Source organism: Triturus cristatus, chromosome 1_1 (assembly GCF_964204655.1).
Source record: "Triturus cristatus chromosome 1_1, aTriCri1.1, whole genome shotgun sequence".
Lineage (NCBI taxonomy): Eukaryota > Metazoa > Chordata > Amphibia > Caudata > Salamandridae > Triturus > Triturus cristatus.
Window position 1 is genome coordinate 452,110,873 of NC_140579.1, and position 19,956 is coordinate 452,130,828.

Genomic DNA, 19,956 nt, shown 5'->3' on the forward strand with positions numbered 1-19,956 from the left:
CATTGTGTGGTTTTCACCAGAAAATTTTCTGTGTTCATTTTTGAAACGTACAAATATTCCTCTAAAATCAGCCGAACTACGAATTCCGATTTACTCAGCTGTAATGAGGAGAGAACCCAGGGATGCATCTTTTTTTGCCCAGCACTGACTCTGAAAAGTAATTCTAAGCGTACTTACCAGTAACATGTATTTCCTTCCATAGGAATCCATTGTGTGGTTTTCACCAGAAAAGATTCTAAGTGTCCAATTTTGAAACGTACAAATATTCCTCTAAAATCAGCTGAACTACGAATTCCGATTTACTCACCTGTAATCAGGAGAGAACCCAGAGCTGCATTAGCCCAACACTGACTCTGAAAAGTAATTCTAAGCGTACTTACGAGTAACTTGTATTTCCTTCCAAAGGAATCCATTGTGTGGTTTTTACCAGAAAAGGTTCTTAGTGTCCAATTTTGAAATGTACAAATATTCCTCTAAAATCAGCCGAACTACGAATTCCGATGTACTCACCTGGTATCAGGAGAGAACCCAGTGCTGCATCTTTTAGCCAAGCACTGACCCTGAAAAGTAATTCAAAGCGTAATTACCAGTAACTTGTATTTCCTTCCATAGGAATCCATTGTGTGGTTTTCACCAGAAAATGTTCTGTTTCCATTTTTGAAACGTACAAATATTCCTCTAAAATCAGGCGAACTACGAATTCCGATTTACTCAGCTGTAATCAGGAGACAACCCAGGGCTGCATCTTTTAACCCAACACTGACTCTGAAAAGTAATTCTAAGCATACTAACCAGTAACTTGTTTTTCCTTCCAAAGGAATCCATTGTGTGGTTTTCACCAGAACATTTTCTGTGTCCATTTTTGAAACGTAGAAAATTCGTCTAAAATCAGCCGAATTTCGATTTACTCACCTGTAATCAGGAGAGAACCCAGTGCTGCATCTTTTAGCCCAACACTGACCCTGAAAAGCAATTCTAAGCGTACTTACCAGTAACTTGTATTTCCTTCCATAGGAATCCATTGTGTGGTTTTCACCAGAAAATGTTCTAAGTGTCCAGTTTTTGAAACGTACAAATATTCGTCAAAAATCACCTTAACTACGAATTCCGATGTACTCACCTGTAATCAGAAGAGAACCCAGAGCTGCATGTTTTAGCCCAACCCTGACTCTGAAAAGTAATTCTAAGCGTACTTATGAGTAACTTGTATTTCCTTCCATAGGAATCCATTGTGTGATTTTCACCAGAAAAGGTTCTTAGTGTCCAATTTTGAAATGTACAAATATTCCTCTAAAATCAGCCAAACTACGAATTCCGATGTACTCACCTGTTATCAGGAGAGAACACAGTGCTGCATCTTTTAGCCCAGCAGTGACCCTGAAAAGTAATTCAAAGCGTAATTACCAGTAACTTGTATTTCCTTCCATAGGAATCCATTGTGTGGTTTTCACCAGAAAATTTTCTGTGTCCATTTTTGAAACGTACAAATATTCCTCTAAATTCTGGTGAACTACGAATTCCGATTTACTCAGCTGTAATCAGGAGAGAACCCGGGGCTGCATCTTTTAGCCCAACACTGACTCTGAAAAGTAATTCTAAGCATACTTACCAGTAACTTGTACTTCCTTCCATAGGAATCCATTGTGTGGTTTTCACCAGAAAATTTTCTGTGTTCATTTTTGAAACGTACAAATATTCCTCTAAAATCAGCCGAACTACGAATTCCGATTTACTCAGCTGTAATGAGGAGAGAACCCAGGGCTGCATCTTTTTTAGCCCAGCACTGACTCTGAAAAGTAATTCTAAGCGTACTTACCAGTAAAATGTATTTCCTTCCATAGGAATCCATTGTGTGGTTTTCACCAGAAAAGATTCTAAGTGTCTAATTTTGAAACGTACAAATATTCCTCTAAAATCAGCTGAACTACGAATTCCGATTTACTCACCTGTAATCAGGAGAGAACCCAGAGCTGCATCTTTTAGCCCAACACTGACTCTGAAAAGTAATTCTAAGCGTACTTACGAGTAACTTGTATTTCCTTCCAAAGCAATCCATTGTGTGGTTTTTACCAGAAAAGGTTCTTAGTGTCCAATTTTGAAATGTACAAATATTCCTCTAAAATCAGCCGAACTACGAATTCCGATGTACTCACCTGTTATCAGGAGAGAACCCAGTGCTGCATCTTTTAGCCAAGCACTGACCCTGAAAAGTAATTCAAAGCGTAATTACCAGTAACTTGTATTTCCTTCCATAGGAATCCATTGTGTGGTTTTCACCAGAAAATGTTCTGTTTCCATTTTTGAAACGTACAAATATTCCTCTAAAATCAGGCGAACTACGAATTCCGATTTACTCAGCTGTAATCAGGAGACAACCCAGGGCTGCATCTTTTAACCCAACACTGACTCTGAAAAGTAATTCTAAGCATACTAACCAGTAACTTGTATTTCCTTCCAAAGGAATCCAGTGTGTGGTTTTCACCAGAAAATTTTCTGTGTCCATTTTTGAAACGTAGAAAATTTGTCTAAAATCAGCCGAACTACGAATTTCGATTTACTCACCTGTAATCAGGAGAGAACCCAGTGCTGCATCTTTTAGCCCAACACTGACCCTGAAAAGCAATTCTAAGCGTACTTACCAGTAACTTGTATTTCCTTCCATAGGAATCCATTGTGTGGTTTTCACCAGAAAATGTTCTAAGTGTCCAGTTTTTGAAACGTACAAATATTCGTCAAAAATCACCCTAACTACGAATTCCGATTTACTCACCTATAATCAGGAGAGAACCCAGGGCTGCGTCTTTTAGCGTTGCACTGACTCTGAAAAGTAATTCTAAGCGTACTTACCAGTAACTTGTATTTCCTTCCATAGGAATCCATTGTGTGGTGTTCACCAGAAAAGGTTCTTAGTGTCCAATTTTGAAAAGTACAAATATTCCTCTAAAATCAGCCGAACTACGAATTCCGATGTACTCACCTGTTATCAGGAGAGAACCCAGTGCTGCATCTTTTAGCCCAGCACTGACCCTGAAAAGTAATTCAAAGCGTACTTAACAGTAACTTGTATTTCCTTCCATAGGAATCCATTGTGTGGTTTTCACCAGAAAATTTTCTGTGTCTATTTTTGAAACGTACAAATATTCCTCTAAAATCAGGAGAACTACGAATTCCGATTTACTCAGCTGTAATCAGGAGACAACCCAGGGCTGCATCTTTTAACCCAACACTGACTCTGAAAAGTAATTCTAAGCATACTTACCAGTAACTTGTATTTCCTTCCACAGGAATCCATTGTGTGGTTTTCACCAGAAAATTTTCTGTGTCCATTTTTGAAATGTAGAAATATTTGTCTAAAATCAGCCGAACTACAAATTCCGATTTACTCACCTGTAATCAGGAGAGAACCCAGTGCTGCATCTTTTAGCCCAGCACTGACCCTGAAAAGTAATTCTAAGCGTACTTACCAGTAACTTGTATTTCCTTCCATAGGAATCCATTGTGTGGTTTTCACCAGAAAATTTTCTGTGTCCATTTTTGAAACGTACAAATATTCCTCTAAAATCTGTCGAACTACGAATTCCGATTTACTCAGCTGTAATCAGGAGAGAACCCAGGGCTGCATCTTTTAGCCCAACACTGACTCTGAAAAGTAATTCTAAGCGTACCTACCAGTAACTTGTATTTCCTTCCATAGGAATCCATTGTGTGGTTTTCACCAGAAAAGATTCTAAGTGTCCAATTTTGAAACGTACAAATATTCCTCTAAAATCAGCTGAACTACGAATTCCGATTTACTCACCTGTAATCAGGAGAGAACCCAGAGCTGCATCTTTTAGCCCAACACTGACTCCGAAAAGTAATTCTAAGCGTACTTACCAGTAACTTGTATTTCCTTCCATAGAAATCCATTGTGTGGTTTTCACCCGAAAAGGTTCTTAGTGTCCAATTTTGAAATGTACAAATATTCCTCTAAAATCAGCCGAACTACGAATTCCGGTGTACTCACCTGTTATCAGGAGAGAACCCAGTGCTGCATCTTTTAGCCCAGCACTGACCCTGAAAAGTAATTCAAAGCGTACTTACCAGTAACTTGTATTTCCTTCCATAGGAATCCATTGTGTGGTTTTCACCAGAAAATTTTCTGTGTCCATTTTTTAAACGTACAAATATTCCTCTAAAATCAGGCGAACTACGAATTCCGATTTACTCAGCTGTAATCAGGAGACAACCCAGGGCTGAATCTTTTAACCCAACACTGACTCTGAAAAGTAATTCTAAGCATACGTACCAGTAACTTGTATTTCCTTCCATAGGAATCCATTGTGTGGTTTTCACCAGAAAATGTTCTAAGTGTCCATTTTTGAAACGTACAAATATTCGTCTAAAATCACCCTAACTACGAATTCCGATTTACTCACCTATAATCAGGAGAGAACCCAGGGCTGAGTCTTTTAGCCTAGCACTGACTCTGAAAAGTAATTCTAAGCGTACTTACTAGTAACTTGCATTTCCTTCCATGGGAATCCATTGTGTGGTTTTCACCAGAAAAGGTTCTTAGTGCCCAATTTTGAAAAGTACAAATATTCCTCTAAAATCAGCCGAACTACGAATTCCGATGTACTCACCTGTTATCAGGAGAGAACCCAGTGCTGCATCTTTTAGCCCAGCACTGACCCTGAAAAGTAATTCAAAGCGTACTTACCAGTAACTTGTATTTCCTTCTATAGGAATCCATTGTGTGGTTTTCACCAGAAAATTTTCTGTGTCCATTTTTGAAACGTACAACTATTCCTCTAAAATCAGGAGAACTACGAATTCCGATTTACTCAGCTGTAATCAGGAGACAACCCAGGGCTTCATCTTTTCACCCAACACTGACTCTGAAAAGTAATTTCAAGCATACTTACCAGTAACTTGTATGTCCTTCCATAGGAATCTTTGGTGTGGTTTTCACCAGAAAATTTTCTGTGTCCATTTTTGAAACGTAGAAATATTCGTCTAAAATCAGCCGAACTACGAATTCCGATTTACTCACCTGTAATCAGGAGAGAACCCAGTGCTTCATCTTTTAGCCCAACACTGACCCTGAAAAGTAATTCTAAGTGTACTTACCAGTAACTTGTATTTCCTTCCATAGGAATCCATTGTGTGGTTTTCACCAGAACATTTTCTGTGTCCATTTTTGAAAAGTACAAATATTCCTCTAAAATCAGCCGAACTACGAATTCCGATGTACTCACCTGTAATCAGGAGACAACCCAGGGCTTCATCTTTTCACCCAACACTGACTCTGAAAAGTAATTTCAAGCATACTTACCAGTAACTTGTATGTCCTTCCATAGGAATCTTTTGTGTGGTTTTCACCAGAAAATGTTCTGTGTCCATTTTTGAAACGTAGAAATATTCGTCTAAAATCAGCCGAACTACGAATTCCGATTTACTCACCTGTAATCAGGAGAGAACCCAGTGCTTCATCTTTTAGCCCAACACTGACCCTGAAAAGTAATTCTAAGTGTACTTACCAGTAACTTGTATTTCCTTCCATAGGAATCCATTGTGTGGTTTTCACCAGAACATTTTCTGTGTCCATTTTTGAAAAGTACAAATATTCCTCTAAAATCAGCCGAACTACGAATTCCGATGTACTCACCTGTTATCAGGAGAGAACCCAGTGCTGCATCTTTTAGCCCAGCACTGACCCTGAAGAATAATTCAAAGCGTACTTACCAGTAACTTGTATTTCCTTCCATAGGAATCCATTGTGTGGTTTTCACCAGAACATTTTCTGTGTCCATTTTTGAAACGTACAACTATTCCTCTAAAATCAGGAGAACTACGAATTCCGATTTACTCAGCTGTAATCAGGAGACAACCCAGGGCTTCATCTTTTCACCCAACACTGACTCTGAAAAGTAATTTCAAGCATACTTACCAGTAACTTGTATGTCCTTCCATAGGAATCTTTTGTGTGGTTTTCACCAGAAAATTTTCTCTGTCCATTTTTGAAACGTAGAAATATTCGTCTAAAATCAGCCGAACTACGAATTCCGATTTACTCACCTGTAATCAGGAGAGAACCCAGTGCGTCATCTTTTAGCCCAACACTGACCCTGAAAAGTAATTCTAAGTGTACTTACCAGTAACTTGTATTTCCTTCTATAGGAATCCATTGTGTGGTTTTCACAAGAACATTTTCTGTGTCCATTTTTGAAATGTACAATTATTCCGCTAAAATCAGCCGAACTACGAATTTCGATTTACTCACCTGTTATCAGGAGAGAACCCAGTGCTGCATCTTTTAGCCCAGCACTGACCCTGAAAAGTAATTATAAGTGTACTTACCAGTAACTTGTATTTCCTTCCAAAGGAATCCATTGTGTGGTTTTCACTAGAAAGTTTTCGGTGTCCATTTTTGAAACGTACAAATATTCCTCTAAAATCAGCCGAACTATGAATTCCGATTTACTCACCTGTTATCAAGAGAGAACCCAGGACTGCATCTTTTAGCCAAGCACTGACTCTGAAAAGTAATTCTAAGCGTATTTACCAGTAACTTGTATTTCCTTCCATAAGAATCCATTGTGTGCTTTTCACCAGAAAATTTTCTGTGTCCATTTTTGAAACGTACAAATATTCCTCTAAAATCAGCCAAAGTACGAATTTCGATTTACTCAACTGTAATCAGGAGAGAACCCAGTGCTGCATCTTTTAGACCAACACTGACCCTGAAAAGTAATTCTAAGCGTACTTACCAATAACTTGTATTTCCTTCCATAGGAATCCATTGTGTGGTTTTCACTAGAAAGTTTTCTCTGTCCATTTTTGAAACGTACAAATATTCCTCTAAAATCAGCCGAACTACGAAATCCGATTTATTCAGCTGTAATGAGGAGAGAACCCAGGGCTGCATCTTTTTTAGCCCAGCACTGACTCTGAAAAGTAATTCTAAGCGTACTTACGAGTAACTTGTATTTCCTTCCATAGGAATCCATTGTGTGGTTTTCACCAGAAAAGGTTCTTAGTGTCCAATTTTGAAATGTACAAATATTCCTCTAAAATCAGCCGAACTACGAATTCCGATGTACTCACCTGTTATCAGGAGAGAACCCAGTGCTGCATCTTTTAGCCCAGCACTGACCCTGAAAAGTAATTCAAAGCGTAATTACCAGTAACTTGTATTTCCTTCCATAGGAATCCATTGTGTGGTTTTCACCAGAAAATGTTCTGTTTCCATTTTTGAAACGTACAAATATTCCTCTAAAATCAGGCGAACTACGAATTCCGATTTACTCAGCTGTAATCAGGAGACAACCCAGGGCTGCATCTTTTAACCCAACACTGACTCTGAAAAGTAATTCTAAGCGTATTTACCAGTAACTTGTATTTCCTTTCATAGGAATCCATTGTGTGCTTTTCACCAGAAAATTTTCTGTGTCCATTTTTGAAACGTACAAATATTCCTCTAAAATCAGCCAAAGTACGAATTCCGATTTACTCAACTGTAATCAGGAGAGAACCCAGTGCTGCATCTTTTAGCCCAACACTGACCCTGAAAAGTAATTCTAAGCGTACTTACCAATAACTTGTATTTCCTTCCATAGGAATCCATTGTGTGGTTTTCACCAGAAAAGAATCTAAGTGTCCAATTTTGAATCATACAAATATTCCTCTAAAATCAGCTGAACTACGAATTCTGATTTACTCACCTGTAATCAGAAGAGAAACCAGAGCTGCATCTTTTAGCCCAACCCTGACTCTGAAAAGTAATTCTAAGCGTACTTATGAGTAACTTGTATTTCCTTCCATAGAAATCCATTGTGTGGTTTTCACCAGAAAAGGTTCTTAGTGTCCAATTTTGAAATGTACAAATATTCCTCTAAAATCAGCCGAACTACGAATTCCGATGTACTCACCTGTTATCAGGAGAGAACACAGTGCTGCATCTTTTAGCCCAGCAGTGACCCTGAAAAGTAATTCAAAGCGTAATTACCAGTAACTTGTATTTCCTTCCATAGGAATCAATTGTGTGTTTTTCACCAGAAAATTTTCTGTGTGCATTTTTGAAACGTACAAATATTCCTCTAAAATCTGGCGAACTACGAATTCCAATTTACTCAGCTGTAATCAGGAGAGAACCCGGGGCTGCGTCTTTTAGCCTAGTACTGACTCTGAAAAGTAATTCTAAGCGTACTTACCAGTAACTTGTATTTCCTTCCATAGGAATCCATTGTGTGGTGTTCACCAGAAAAGGTTCTTAGTGTCCAATTTTTAAAAGTACAAATATTCCTCTAAAATCAGGCGAACTACGAATTCCGATGTACTCACCTGTTATCAGGAGAGAACCCAGTGCTGCATCTTTTAGCCCAGCACTGACCCTGAAAAGTAATTCAAAGCGTACTTACCAGTAACTTGTATTTCCTTCCATAGGAATCCATTGTGTGGTTTTCACCAGAAAATTTTCTGTGTCCATTTTTGAAACGTACAAATATTCCTCTAAAATCAGGAGAACTACGAATTCCGATTTACTCAGCTGCAATCAGGAGACAACCCAGGGCTGCATCTTTTAGCCCAACACTGACCCTGAAAAGTAATTCTAAGCGTACTTACCAGTAACTTGTATTTCCTTCCATAGGAATCCATTGTGTGGTTTTCACTAGAAAGTTTTCTGTGTCCATTTTTGAAACGTACAAATATTCCTCTAAAATCAGCCAAAGTACGAATTCCGATTTACTCACCTGTTATCAGGAGAGAAGCCAGGGCTGCATCTTTTAGCCCAGCACTGACTCTGAAAAGTAATTCTAAGAGTACTTACCAGTAACTTGTATTTCCTTCCATAGGAATCCATTGTGTGGTTTTCACCAGAAAAGTTTCTTAGTGTCCAATTTTGAAATGTACAAATATTCCTCTAAAATCAGCCGAACTACGAATTCCAATGTACTCACCTGTTATCAGGAGAGAACCCAGTGCTGCATCTTTTAGCCCAGCGCTGACCCTGAAAAGTAATTCTAAGCGTACTTACCAGTAACTTGTATTTCCTTCCATAGAAATCCATTGTGTGGTTTTCACCAGAAAATTTTCTGTGTCCATTTTTGAAACGTACAAATATTCCTCTAAAATCTGGCGAACTACGAATTCCGATTTACTCAGCTGTAATCAGGAGAGAAACCAGGGCTGCATCTTTTAGCCCAACACTGACTCTGAAAAGTAATTCTAAGCATACTTACCAGTAACTTGTACTTCCTTCCATAGGAATCCATTGTGTGGTTTTCGCCAGAAAATTTTCTGTGTTCATTTTTGAAACGTACAAATATTCCTCTAAAATCAGCCGAACTACGAATTCTGATTTACTCAGCTGTAATGAGGAGAGAACCCAGGGCTGCATCTTTTTTAGCCCAGCACTGACTCTGAAAAGTAATTCTAAGCGTACCTACCAGTAACTTGTATTTCCTTCCATAGGAATCCATTGTGTGGTTTTCACCAGAAAAGATTCTAAGTGTCCAATTTTGAAACGTACAAATATTCCTCTAAAATCAGCTGAACTACGAATTCCGATTTACTCACCTGTAATCAGGAGAGAACCCAGAGCTGCAGCTTTTAGCCCAACACTGACTCTGAAAAGTAATTCTAAGCGTACTTACCAGTAACTTGTATTTCCTTCCATAGGAATCCATTGTGTGGTTTTCACCAGAAAAGGTTCTTAGTGTCCAATTTTGAAATGTACAAATATTCCTCTAAAATCAACCGAACTACGAATTCCGATGTACTCACCTGTTATCAGGAGAGAACCCAGTGCTGCATGTTTTAGCCCAGCACTGACCCTGAAAAGTAATTCAAAGCGTACTTACCTGTAACTTGTATTTCCTTCCATAGGAATCCATTGTGTGGTTTTCACCAGAAAATTTTCTGTGTCCATTTTTGAAACGTACAAATATTCCTCTAAAATCAGCCGAACTACGAATTCTGATTTACTCAGTTGTATTGAGGAGAGAACCCAGGGCTGCATCTTTTTTAGCCCAGCACTGACTCTGAAAAGTAATTCTAAGCGTACCTACGAGTAACTTTTATTTCCTTCCATAGGAATCCATTCTGTGGTTTTCACCAAAAAAGATTCTAAGTGTCCAATTTTGAAACGTACAAATATTCGTCTAAAATCACCCTAACTACGAATTCCGATTTACTCACCTATAATCAGGAGAGAACCCAGGGCTGAGTCTTTTAGCCTAGCACTGACTCTGAAAAGTAATTCTAAGCGTACTTACCAGTAACTTGTATTTCCTTACATAGGAATCCATTGTGTGGTTTTCATCAGAAAAGGTTCTTAGTGTCCAATTTTGAAAAGTACAAATATTCCTCTAAAATCAGCCGAACTACGAATTCCGATGTACTCACCTGTTATCAGGAGAGAACCCAGTGCTGCATCTTTTAGCCCAGCACTGACCCTGAAAAGTAATTCAAAGCGTACTTACCAGTAACTTGTATTTCCTTCCATAGGAATCCATTGTGTGGTTTTCACCAGAAAATTTTCTGTGTCCATTTTTGAAACGTACAAATATTCCTCTAAAATCAGCCGATCTACGAATTCTGATTTACTCACGTGTTATCAGGAGAGAACCCAGTGCTGCATCTTTTAACCCAACACTGACTCTGAAAAGAAATTCTAAGAGTACTTACCAGTAACTTGTATTTCCTTCCATAGGAATCTTTTGTGTGGTTTTCACCAGAAATTTTTTTGTGTCCATTTTTGAAACGTAGAAATATTCGTCTAAAATCAGCCGAACTACGAATTCCGATTTACTCACCTGTAATCAGGAGAGAACCCAGTGCTTCATCTTTTAGCCCAACACTGACCCTGAAAAGTAATTCTAAGTGTACTTACCAGTAACTTGTATTTCCTTCCATAGAAATCCATTGTGTGGTTTTCACCAGAACATTTTCTGTGTCCATTTTTGAAATGTACAACTATTCCTCTAAAATCAGCCGATCTACGAATTCTGATTTACTCACGTGTTATCAGGAGAGAACCCAGTGCTGCATCTTTTAGCCCAGCACTGACCCTGAAAAGTAATTCAAAGCGTACTTACCAGTAACTTGTATTTCCTTCCAAAGGAATCCATTGTGTGGTTTTCACTAGAAAGTTTTCGGTGTCCATTTTTGAAACGTACAAATATTCCTCTAAAATCAGCCGAACTATGAATTCCGATTTACTCACCTGTTATCAGGAGAGAACCCAGGGCTGCATCCTTTAGCCAAGCACTGACTCTGAAAAGTAATTCTAAGCGTATTTACCAGTAACTTGTATTTCCTTCCATAGGAATCCATTGTGTGCTTTTCACCAGAAAATTTTCTGTGTCCATTTTTGAAACGTACAAATATTCCTCTAAAATCAGCCAAAGTACGAATTCCGATTTACTCAACTGTAATCAGGAGAGAACCCAGTGCTGCATCTTTTAGCCCAACACTGACCCTGAAAAGTAATTCTAAGCGTACTTACCAATAACTTGTATTTCCTTCCATAGGAATCCATTGTGTGGTTTTCACTAGAAAGTTTTCTGTGTCCATTTTTGAAACGTACAAATATTCCTCTAAAATCAGCCAAAGTACGAATTCCGATTTACTCACCTGTTATCAGGAGAGAACCCAGGGCTGCATCTTTTAGCCCAGCACTGACTCTCAAAAGTAATTCTAAGAGTACTTACCAGTAACTTGTATTTCCTTCCATAGGAATCCATAGTGTGGTTTTCACCAGAAAAGTTTCTTAGTGTCCAATTTTGAAATGTACAAATATTCCTCTAAAATCAGCCGAACTACGAATTCCAATGTACTCACCTGTTATCAGGAGAGAACCCAGTGCTGCATCTTTTAGCCCAGCACTGACCCTGAAAAGTAATTCTAAGCGTACTTACCAGTAACTTGTATTTCCTTCCATAGGAATCCATTGTGTGGTTTTCACCAGAAAATTTTCTGTGTCCATTTTTGAAACGTACAAATATTCCTCTAAAATCTGGCGAACTACGAATTCCGATTTACTCAGCTGTAATCAGGAGAGAACCCAGGGCTGCATCTTTTAGCCCAACACTGACTCTGAAAAGTAATTCTAAGCATACTTACCAGTAACTTGTAATTCCTTCCATAGAAATCCATTGTGTGGTTTTCACCAGAACATTTTCTGTGTCCATTTTTGAAATGTACAACTATTCCTCTAAAATCAGCCGATCTACGAATTCTGATTTACTCACGTGTTATCAGGAGAGAACCCAGTGCTGCATCTTTTAGCCCAGCACTGACCCTGAAAAGTAATTCAAAGCGTACTTACCAGTAACTTGTATTTCCTTCCATAGGAATCCATTGTGTGGTTTTCACCAGAAAAGATTCTAAGTGTCCAATTTTGAAACGTACAAATATTCCTCTAAAATCAGCTGAACTACGAATTCCGATTTACTCACCTGTAATCAGGAGAGAACCCAGAGCTGCATCTTTTAGCCCAACACGGACTCTGAAAAGTAATTCTAAGCGTACTTACCAGTAACTTGTATTTCCTTCCATAGGAATCCATTGTGTGGTTTTCACCAGAAAAGGTTCTTAGTGTCCAATTTTGAAAAGTACAAATATTCCTCTAAAATCAGCCAAACTACGAATTCCGATGTACTCACCTGTCATCAGGAGAGAACCCAGTGCTGCATCTTTTAGCCCAGCACTGACCCTGAAAAGTAATTCAAAGCGTACTTACCAGTAACTTGTATTTCCTTCCATAGGAATCCATTGTGTGGTTTTCACCAGAAAATTTTCTGTGTCCATTTTTGAAACGTACAAATATTCCTCTAAAATCAGGAGAACTACGAATTCCGATTTACTCAGCTGTAATCAGGAGACAACCCAGGGCTGCATCTTTTAACCCAACACTGACTCCGAAAAGTAATTTCAAGCATATTTACCAGTAACTTGTATTTCCTTCCATAGGAATCTTTTGTGTGGTTTTCACCAGAAAAGGTTCTTAGTGTCCATTTTTGAAACGTAGAAATTTTCGTCTAAAATCATCCGAACTACGAATTCCGATTTACTCACCTGTAATCAGGAGAGAACCCAGTGCTTCATCTTTTAGCCCAACACTGACCCTGAAAAGTAATTCTAAGTGTACTTACCAGTAACTTGTATTTCCTTTCATAGGAATCCATTGTGTGGTTTTCACCAGAACATTTTCTGTGTCCATTTTTGAAATGTACAATTATTTCTCTAAAATCAGCTGATCTACGAATTCCGATTTACTCACCTGTTATCAGGAGAGAACCCAGTGCTGCATCTTTTAGCCCAGCACTGACCCTGAAAAGTAATTATAAGTGTACTTACCAGTAACTTGTATTTCCTTCCAAAGGAATCCATTGTGTGGTTTTCACTAGAAAGTTTTCGGTGTCCATTTTTGAAACGTACAAATATTCCTCTAAAATCAGCCGAACTATGAATTCCGATTTACTCACCTGTTATCAGGAGAGAACCCAGGGCTGCATCTTTTAGCCAAGCACTGACTCTGAAAAGTAATTCTAAGCGTATTTACCAGTAACTTGTATTTCCTTCCATAGGAATCCATTGTGTGCTTTTCACCAGAAAATTTTCTGTGTCCATTTTTGAAATGTACAAATATTCCTCTACAGTCAGCCAAAGTACGAATTCCGATTTACTCAACTGTAATCAGGAGAGAACCCAGTGCTGCATCTTTTAGCCCGACACTGACCCTGAAAAGTAATTCTAAGCGTACTTACCAATAACTTGTATTTCCTTCCATAGGAATCCATTGTGTGGTTTTCACTAGAAAGTTTTCTGTGTCCATTTTTGAAACGTACAAATATTCCTCTAATATCAGCCAAAGTACGAATTCCAATTTACTCACCTGTTACCAGGAGAGAACCCAGTGCTGCATCTTTTAGCCCAGCACTGACCCTGAAAAGTAATTCTAAGCGTACTTACCAGTAACTTGTATTTCCTTCCATAGGAATCCATTGTGTGGTTTTCACCAGAAAATTTTCTGTGTCCATTTTTGAAACGTACAAATATTCCTCTAAAATCTGGCGAACTACGAATTCCGATTTACTCAGCTGTAATCAGGAGAGAACCCAGGGCTGCATCTTTTAGTCCAACACTGACTCTGAAAAGTAATTCTAAGCATACTTACCAGTAACTTGTACTTCCTTCCATAGGAATCCATTGTGTGGTTTTCACCAGAAAATTTTCTGTGTTCATTTTTGAAAGGTACAAATATTCCTCTAAAATCAGGCGAACTACGAATTCCGATTTACTCAGCTGTAATCAGGAGACAACCCAGGGCTGCATCTTTTAACCCAACACTGACTCTGAAAGGTAATTCTAAGCATACTTACCAGTAACTTGTATTTCCTTCCATAGGAATCCATTGTGTGGTTTTCACCAGAAAATGTTCTAAGTGTCCATTTTTGAAACGTACAAATATTCATCTAACATCACCCTAACTACGAATTCCGATTTACTCACCTATAATCAGGAGAGAACCCAGGGCTGAGTCTTTTAGCCTAGCACTGACTCTGAAAAGTAATTCTAAGCGTACTTACCAGTAACTTGTATTTCCTTCCATAGGAATGCATTGTGTGGTTTTCACCAGAAAAGGTTCTTAGTGTCCAATTTTGAAAAGTACAAATATTCCTCTAAAATCAGCCGAACTACGAATTCCGATGTACTCACCTGTTATCAGGAGAGAACCCAGTGCTGCATCTTTTAGCCCAGCACTGACCCTGAAAAGTAATTCAAAGCGTACTTACCAGTAACTTGTATTTCCTTCCATAGGAATCCATTCTGTGGTTTTCACCAGAAAATTTTCTGTGTCCATTTTTGAAACGTACAAATATTCCTCTAAAATCAGGAGAACTACGACTTCCGATTTACACAGCTGTAATCAGGAGACAACCCAGGGCTGCATCTTTTAACCCAACACTGACTCTGAAAAGTAATTTCAAGCATACTTACCAGTAACTTGTATTTCCTTCCATAGGAATCTTTTGTGTGGTTTTCACCAGAAAATTTTCTGTGTCCATTTTTGAAATGTAGAAATATTCGTCTAAAATCAGCCGAACTACGAATTCCGATTTACTCACCTGTAATCAGGAGAGAACCCAGTGCTTCATCTTTTAGCCCAACACTGACCCTGAAAAGTAATTCTAAGTGTACTTACCTGTAACTTGTATTTTCTTCCATAGGAATCCATTGTGTGGTTTTCACCAGAACATTTTCTGTGTCCATTTTTGAAATGTACAATTATTCCTCTAAAATCAGCCGATCTACGAATTCCGATTTACTCACCTGTTATCAGGAGAGAACCCAGTGCTGCATCTTTTAGCCCAGCACTGACACTGAAAAGTAATTATAAGTGTACTTACCAGTAACTTGTATTTCCTTCCATAGGAATCCATTGTTTGTTTTTCACCAGAAAATTTTCTGTGTCCATTTTTGAAACGTACAAATATTCCTCTAAAATCTGGCGAACTACGAATTCCGATTTACTCAGCTGTAATCAGGAGAGAACCCAGGGCTGCATCTTTTAGCCCAACACTGACCCTGAAAAGTAATTCTAAGCGTACTTACCAGTAACTTGTATTTCCTTCCATAGGAATCCATTGTGTGGTTTTCACCAGAAAATGTTCTAAGTGTCCATTTTTGAAACGTACAAATATTCCTCTAAAATCAGCTGAACTACGAATTCTGATTTACTCAGCTGTAATCAGGAGAGAACCCAGGGCTGCATCTTTTAGCCCAACACTGACTCTGAAAAATAATTCTAAGCATACTTACCAGTAACTTGTACTTCCTTCCATAGGAATCCATTGTGTGGTTTTCACCTGAAAATTTTCTGTGTCCATTTTTGAAACGTAGAAATATTCGTCTAAAATCAGCCGAACTACGAATTCCGATTTACTCAGCTGTAATGAGGAGAGAACCCAGGGCTGCATCTTTTGTAGCCTAGCACTGACTCTGAAAAGTAATTCTAAGCGTACTTGCCAGTAACTTGTATTTCCTTCCATAGGAATGCATTGTGTGGTTTTCACCAGAAAAGGTTCTTAGTGTCCAATTTTGAAAAGTACAAATATTCCTCTAAAATCAGCCGAACTACGAATTCCGATGTACTCACCTGTTATCAGGAGAGAACCCAGTGCTGCATCTTTTAGCCCAGAACTGACCCTGAAAAGTAATTCAAAGCGTACTTACCAGTAACTTGTATTTCCTTCCATAGGAATCCATTCTGTGGTTTTCACCAGAAAATTTTCTGTGTCCATTTTTGAAACGTAGAAATATTCCTCTAAAATCAGGAGAACTACGAATTCCGATTTACACAGCTGTAATCAGGAGACAACCCAGGGCTGCATCTTTTAACCCAACACTGACTCTGAAAAGTAATTTCAAGCATACTTACCAGTAACTTGTATTTCCTTCCATAGGAATCTTTTGTGTGGTTTTCACCAGAAAATTTTCTGTGTCCATTTTTGAAACGTAGAAATATTCGTCTAAAATCAGCCGAACTACGAATTCCGATTTACTCACCTGTAATCAGGAGAGAACCCAGTGCTTCATCTTTTAGCCCAACACTGACCCTGAAAAGTAATTCTAAGTGTACTTACCTGTAACTTGTATTTCCTTCCATAGGAATCCATTGTGTGGTTTTCACCAGAACATTTTCTGTGTCCATTTTTGAAATGTACAATTATTCCTCTAAAATCAGCCGATCTACGAATTCCGATTTACTCACCTGTTATCAGGAGAGAACCCAGTGCTGCATCTTTTAGCCCAGCACTGACACTGAAAAGTAATTATAAGTGTACTTACCAGTAACTTGTATTTCCTTCCATAGGAATCCATTGTTTGTTTTTCACCAGAAAATTTTCTGTGTCCATTTTTGAAACGTACAAATATTCCTCTAAAATCTGGCGAACTACGAATTCCGATTTACTCAGCTGTAATCAGGAGAGAACCCAGGGCTGCATCTTTTAGCCCAACACTGACCCTGAAAAGTAATTCTAAGCGTACTTACCAGTAACTTGTATTTCCTTCCATAGGAATCCATTGTGTGGTTTTCACCAGAAAATGTTCTAAGTGTCCATTTTTGAAACGTACAAATATTCCTCTAAAATCAGCTGAACTACGAATTCTGATTTACTCAGCTGTAATCAGGAGAGAACCCAGGGCTGCATCTTTTAGCCCAACACTGACTCTGAAAAATAATTCTAAGCATACTTACCAGTAAATTGTACTTCCTTCCATAGGAATCCATTGTGTGGTTTTCACCTGAAAATTTTCTGTGTCCATTTTTGAAACGTAGAAATATTCGTCTAAAATCAGCCGAACTACGAATTCCGATTTACTCAGCTGTAATGAGGAGAGAACCCAGGGCTGCATCTTTTGTAGCCTAGCACTGACTCTGAAAAGTAATTCTAAGCGTACTTACCAGTAACTTGTATTTCCTTCCATAGGAATCCATTGTGTGGTTTTCACGAGAAAAGGTTCTTAGTGTCCAATTTTGAAAAGTACAAATATTCCTCTAAAATCAGCCAAACTACGAATTCCGATGTACTCACCTGTTATCAGGAGAGAACCCAGTGCTGCATCTTTTAGCCCAGCACTGACCCTGAAAAGTAATTCAAAGCGTACTTACCAGTAACTTGTATTTCCTTCCATAGGAATCCATTGTGTGGTTTTCACCAGAAAATTTTCTATGTCCATTTTTGAAACGTACAAATATTCCTCTAAAATCAGGAGAACTACGAATTCCGATTTACTCAGCTGTAATCAGGAGACAACCCAGGGCTGCATCTTTTAACCCAACACTGACTCTGAAAAGTAATTCTAAGCATACTTACCAGTAGCTTGTATTTCCTTCCATAGGAATCCATTGTGTGGTTTTCACCAGAAAATTTTCTGTGTCCATTTTTGAAACGTAGAAATATTCGTCTAAAATCAGCCGAACTACGAATTCTGATTTACTCACCTGTAATCAGGAGAGAACCCAGTGCTGCATCTTTTAGCCCAACACTAACCCTGAATTGTAATTCTAAGTGTACTTACTAGTAACTTGTATTTCCTTCCATAGGAATCCATTGTGTGGTTTTCACTAGAAAGTTTTCGGTGTTCATTTTTTAAATGTACAAATATTCCTCTAAAATCAGCCGAACTATGAATTCCGATTTACTCACCTGTTATCAGGACAGAACCCAGGGCTGCATCTTTTAGCCAAGCACTGACTCTGAAAAGTAATTCTAAGCGTACTTACCAGTAACTTGTATTTCCTTCCATAGGAATCCATTGTGTGCTTTTCACCAGAACATTTTCTGTGTCCATTTTTGAAACGTACAAATATTCCTCTAAAATCTGGCAAACTACGAATTCCGATTTACTCAGCTGTAATCAGGAGAGAACCCAGGGCTGCATCTTTTAGCCCAACACTGACTCTGAAAAGTAATTCTAAGCATACTTACCAGTAACTTGTACTTCCTTCTATAGGAATCCATTGTGTGGTTTTCACCTGAAAATTTTCTGTGTTCATTTTTGAAACGTACAAATATTCCTCTAAAATCAGCCGAACTACGAATTCCGATTTACTCAGCTGTAATCAGGAGAGAACCCAGGGCTGCATCTTTTAGCCCAACACTGACTCTGAAAAATAATTCTAAGCATACTTACCAGTAACTTGTACTTCCTTCCATAGGAATCCATTGTGTGGTTTTCACCTGAAAATTTTCTGTGTCCATTTTTGAAACGTAGAAATATTCGTCTAAAATCAGCCGAACTACGAATTCCGATTTACTCAGCTGTAATGAGGAGAGAACCCAGGGCTGCATCTTTTTTAGCCTAGCACTGACTCTGAAAAGTAATTCTAAGCGTACTTACCAGTAACTTGTATTTCCTTCCATAGGAATCCATTGTGTGGTTTTCACCAGAAAAGTTTCTTAGTGTCCAACTTTGAAAAGTACAAATATTCCTCTAAAATCAGCCGAACTACGAATTCCGATGTACTCACCTGTTATCAGGAGAGAACCCAGTGCTGCATCTTTTAGCCCATCACTGACCCTGAAAAGTAATTCAAAGCCTACTTACCAGTAACTTGTATTTACTTCCATAGGAATCCATTGTGTGGTTTTCACCAGAAAATTTTCTGTGTCCATTTTTGAAACGTACAAATATTCCTCTAAAATCAGGAGAACTACGAATTCCGATTTACTCAGCTGTAATCAGGAGACAACCCAGGGCTGCATCTTTTAACCCAACACTGACCCTGAAAAGTAATTCTAAGTGTACTTACCAGTAACTTGTATTTCCTTCCATAGAAATCCATTGTGTGGTGTTCACCAGAACATTTTCTGTGTCCATTTTTGAAATGTACAACTATTCCTCTAAAATCAGCCGATCTACGAATTCTGATTTACTCACCTGTTATCAGGAGAGAACCCAGTGCTGCATCTTTTAGCCCAGCACTGACCCTGAAAAGTAATTCAAAGCGTACTTACCAGTAACTTGTATTTCCTTCCAAAGGAATCCATTGTGTGGTTTTCACTAGAAAGTTTTCGATGTCCATTTTTGAAACGTACAAATATTCCTCTAAAATCAGCCGAACTATGAATTCCGATTTACTCACCTGTTATCAGGAGAGAACCCAGGGCTGCATCCTTTAGCCAAGCACTGACTCTGAAAAGTAATTCTAAGCGTATTTACCAGTAACTTGTATTTCCTTCCATAGGAATCCATTGTGTGCTTTTCACCAGAAAATTTTCTGTGTCAATTTTTGAAACGTACAAATATTCCTCTAAAATCAGCCAAAGTACGAATTCCGATTTACTCAACTGTAATCAGGAGAGAACCCAGTGCTGCATCTTTTAGCCCAACACTGACCCTGAAAAGTAATTCTAAGCGTACTTACCAATAACTTGTATTTCCTTCCATAGGAATCCA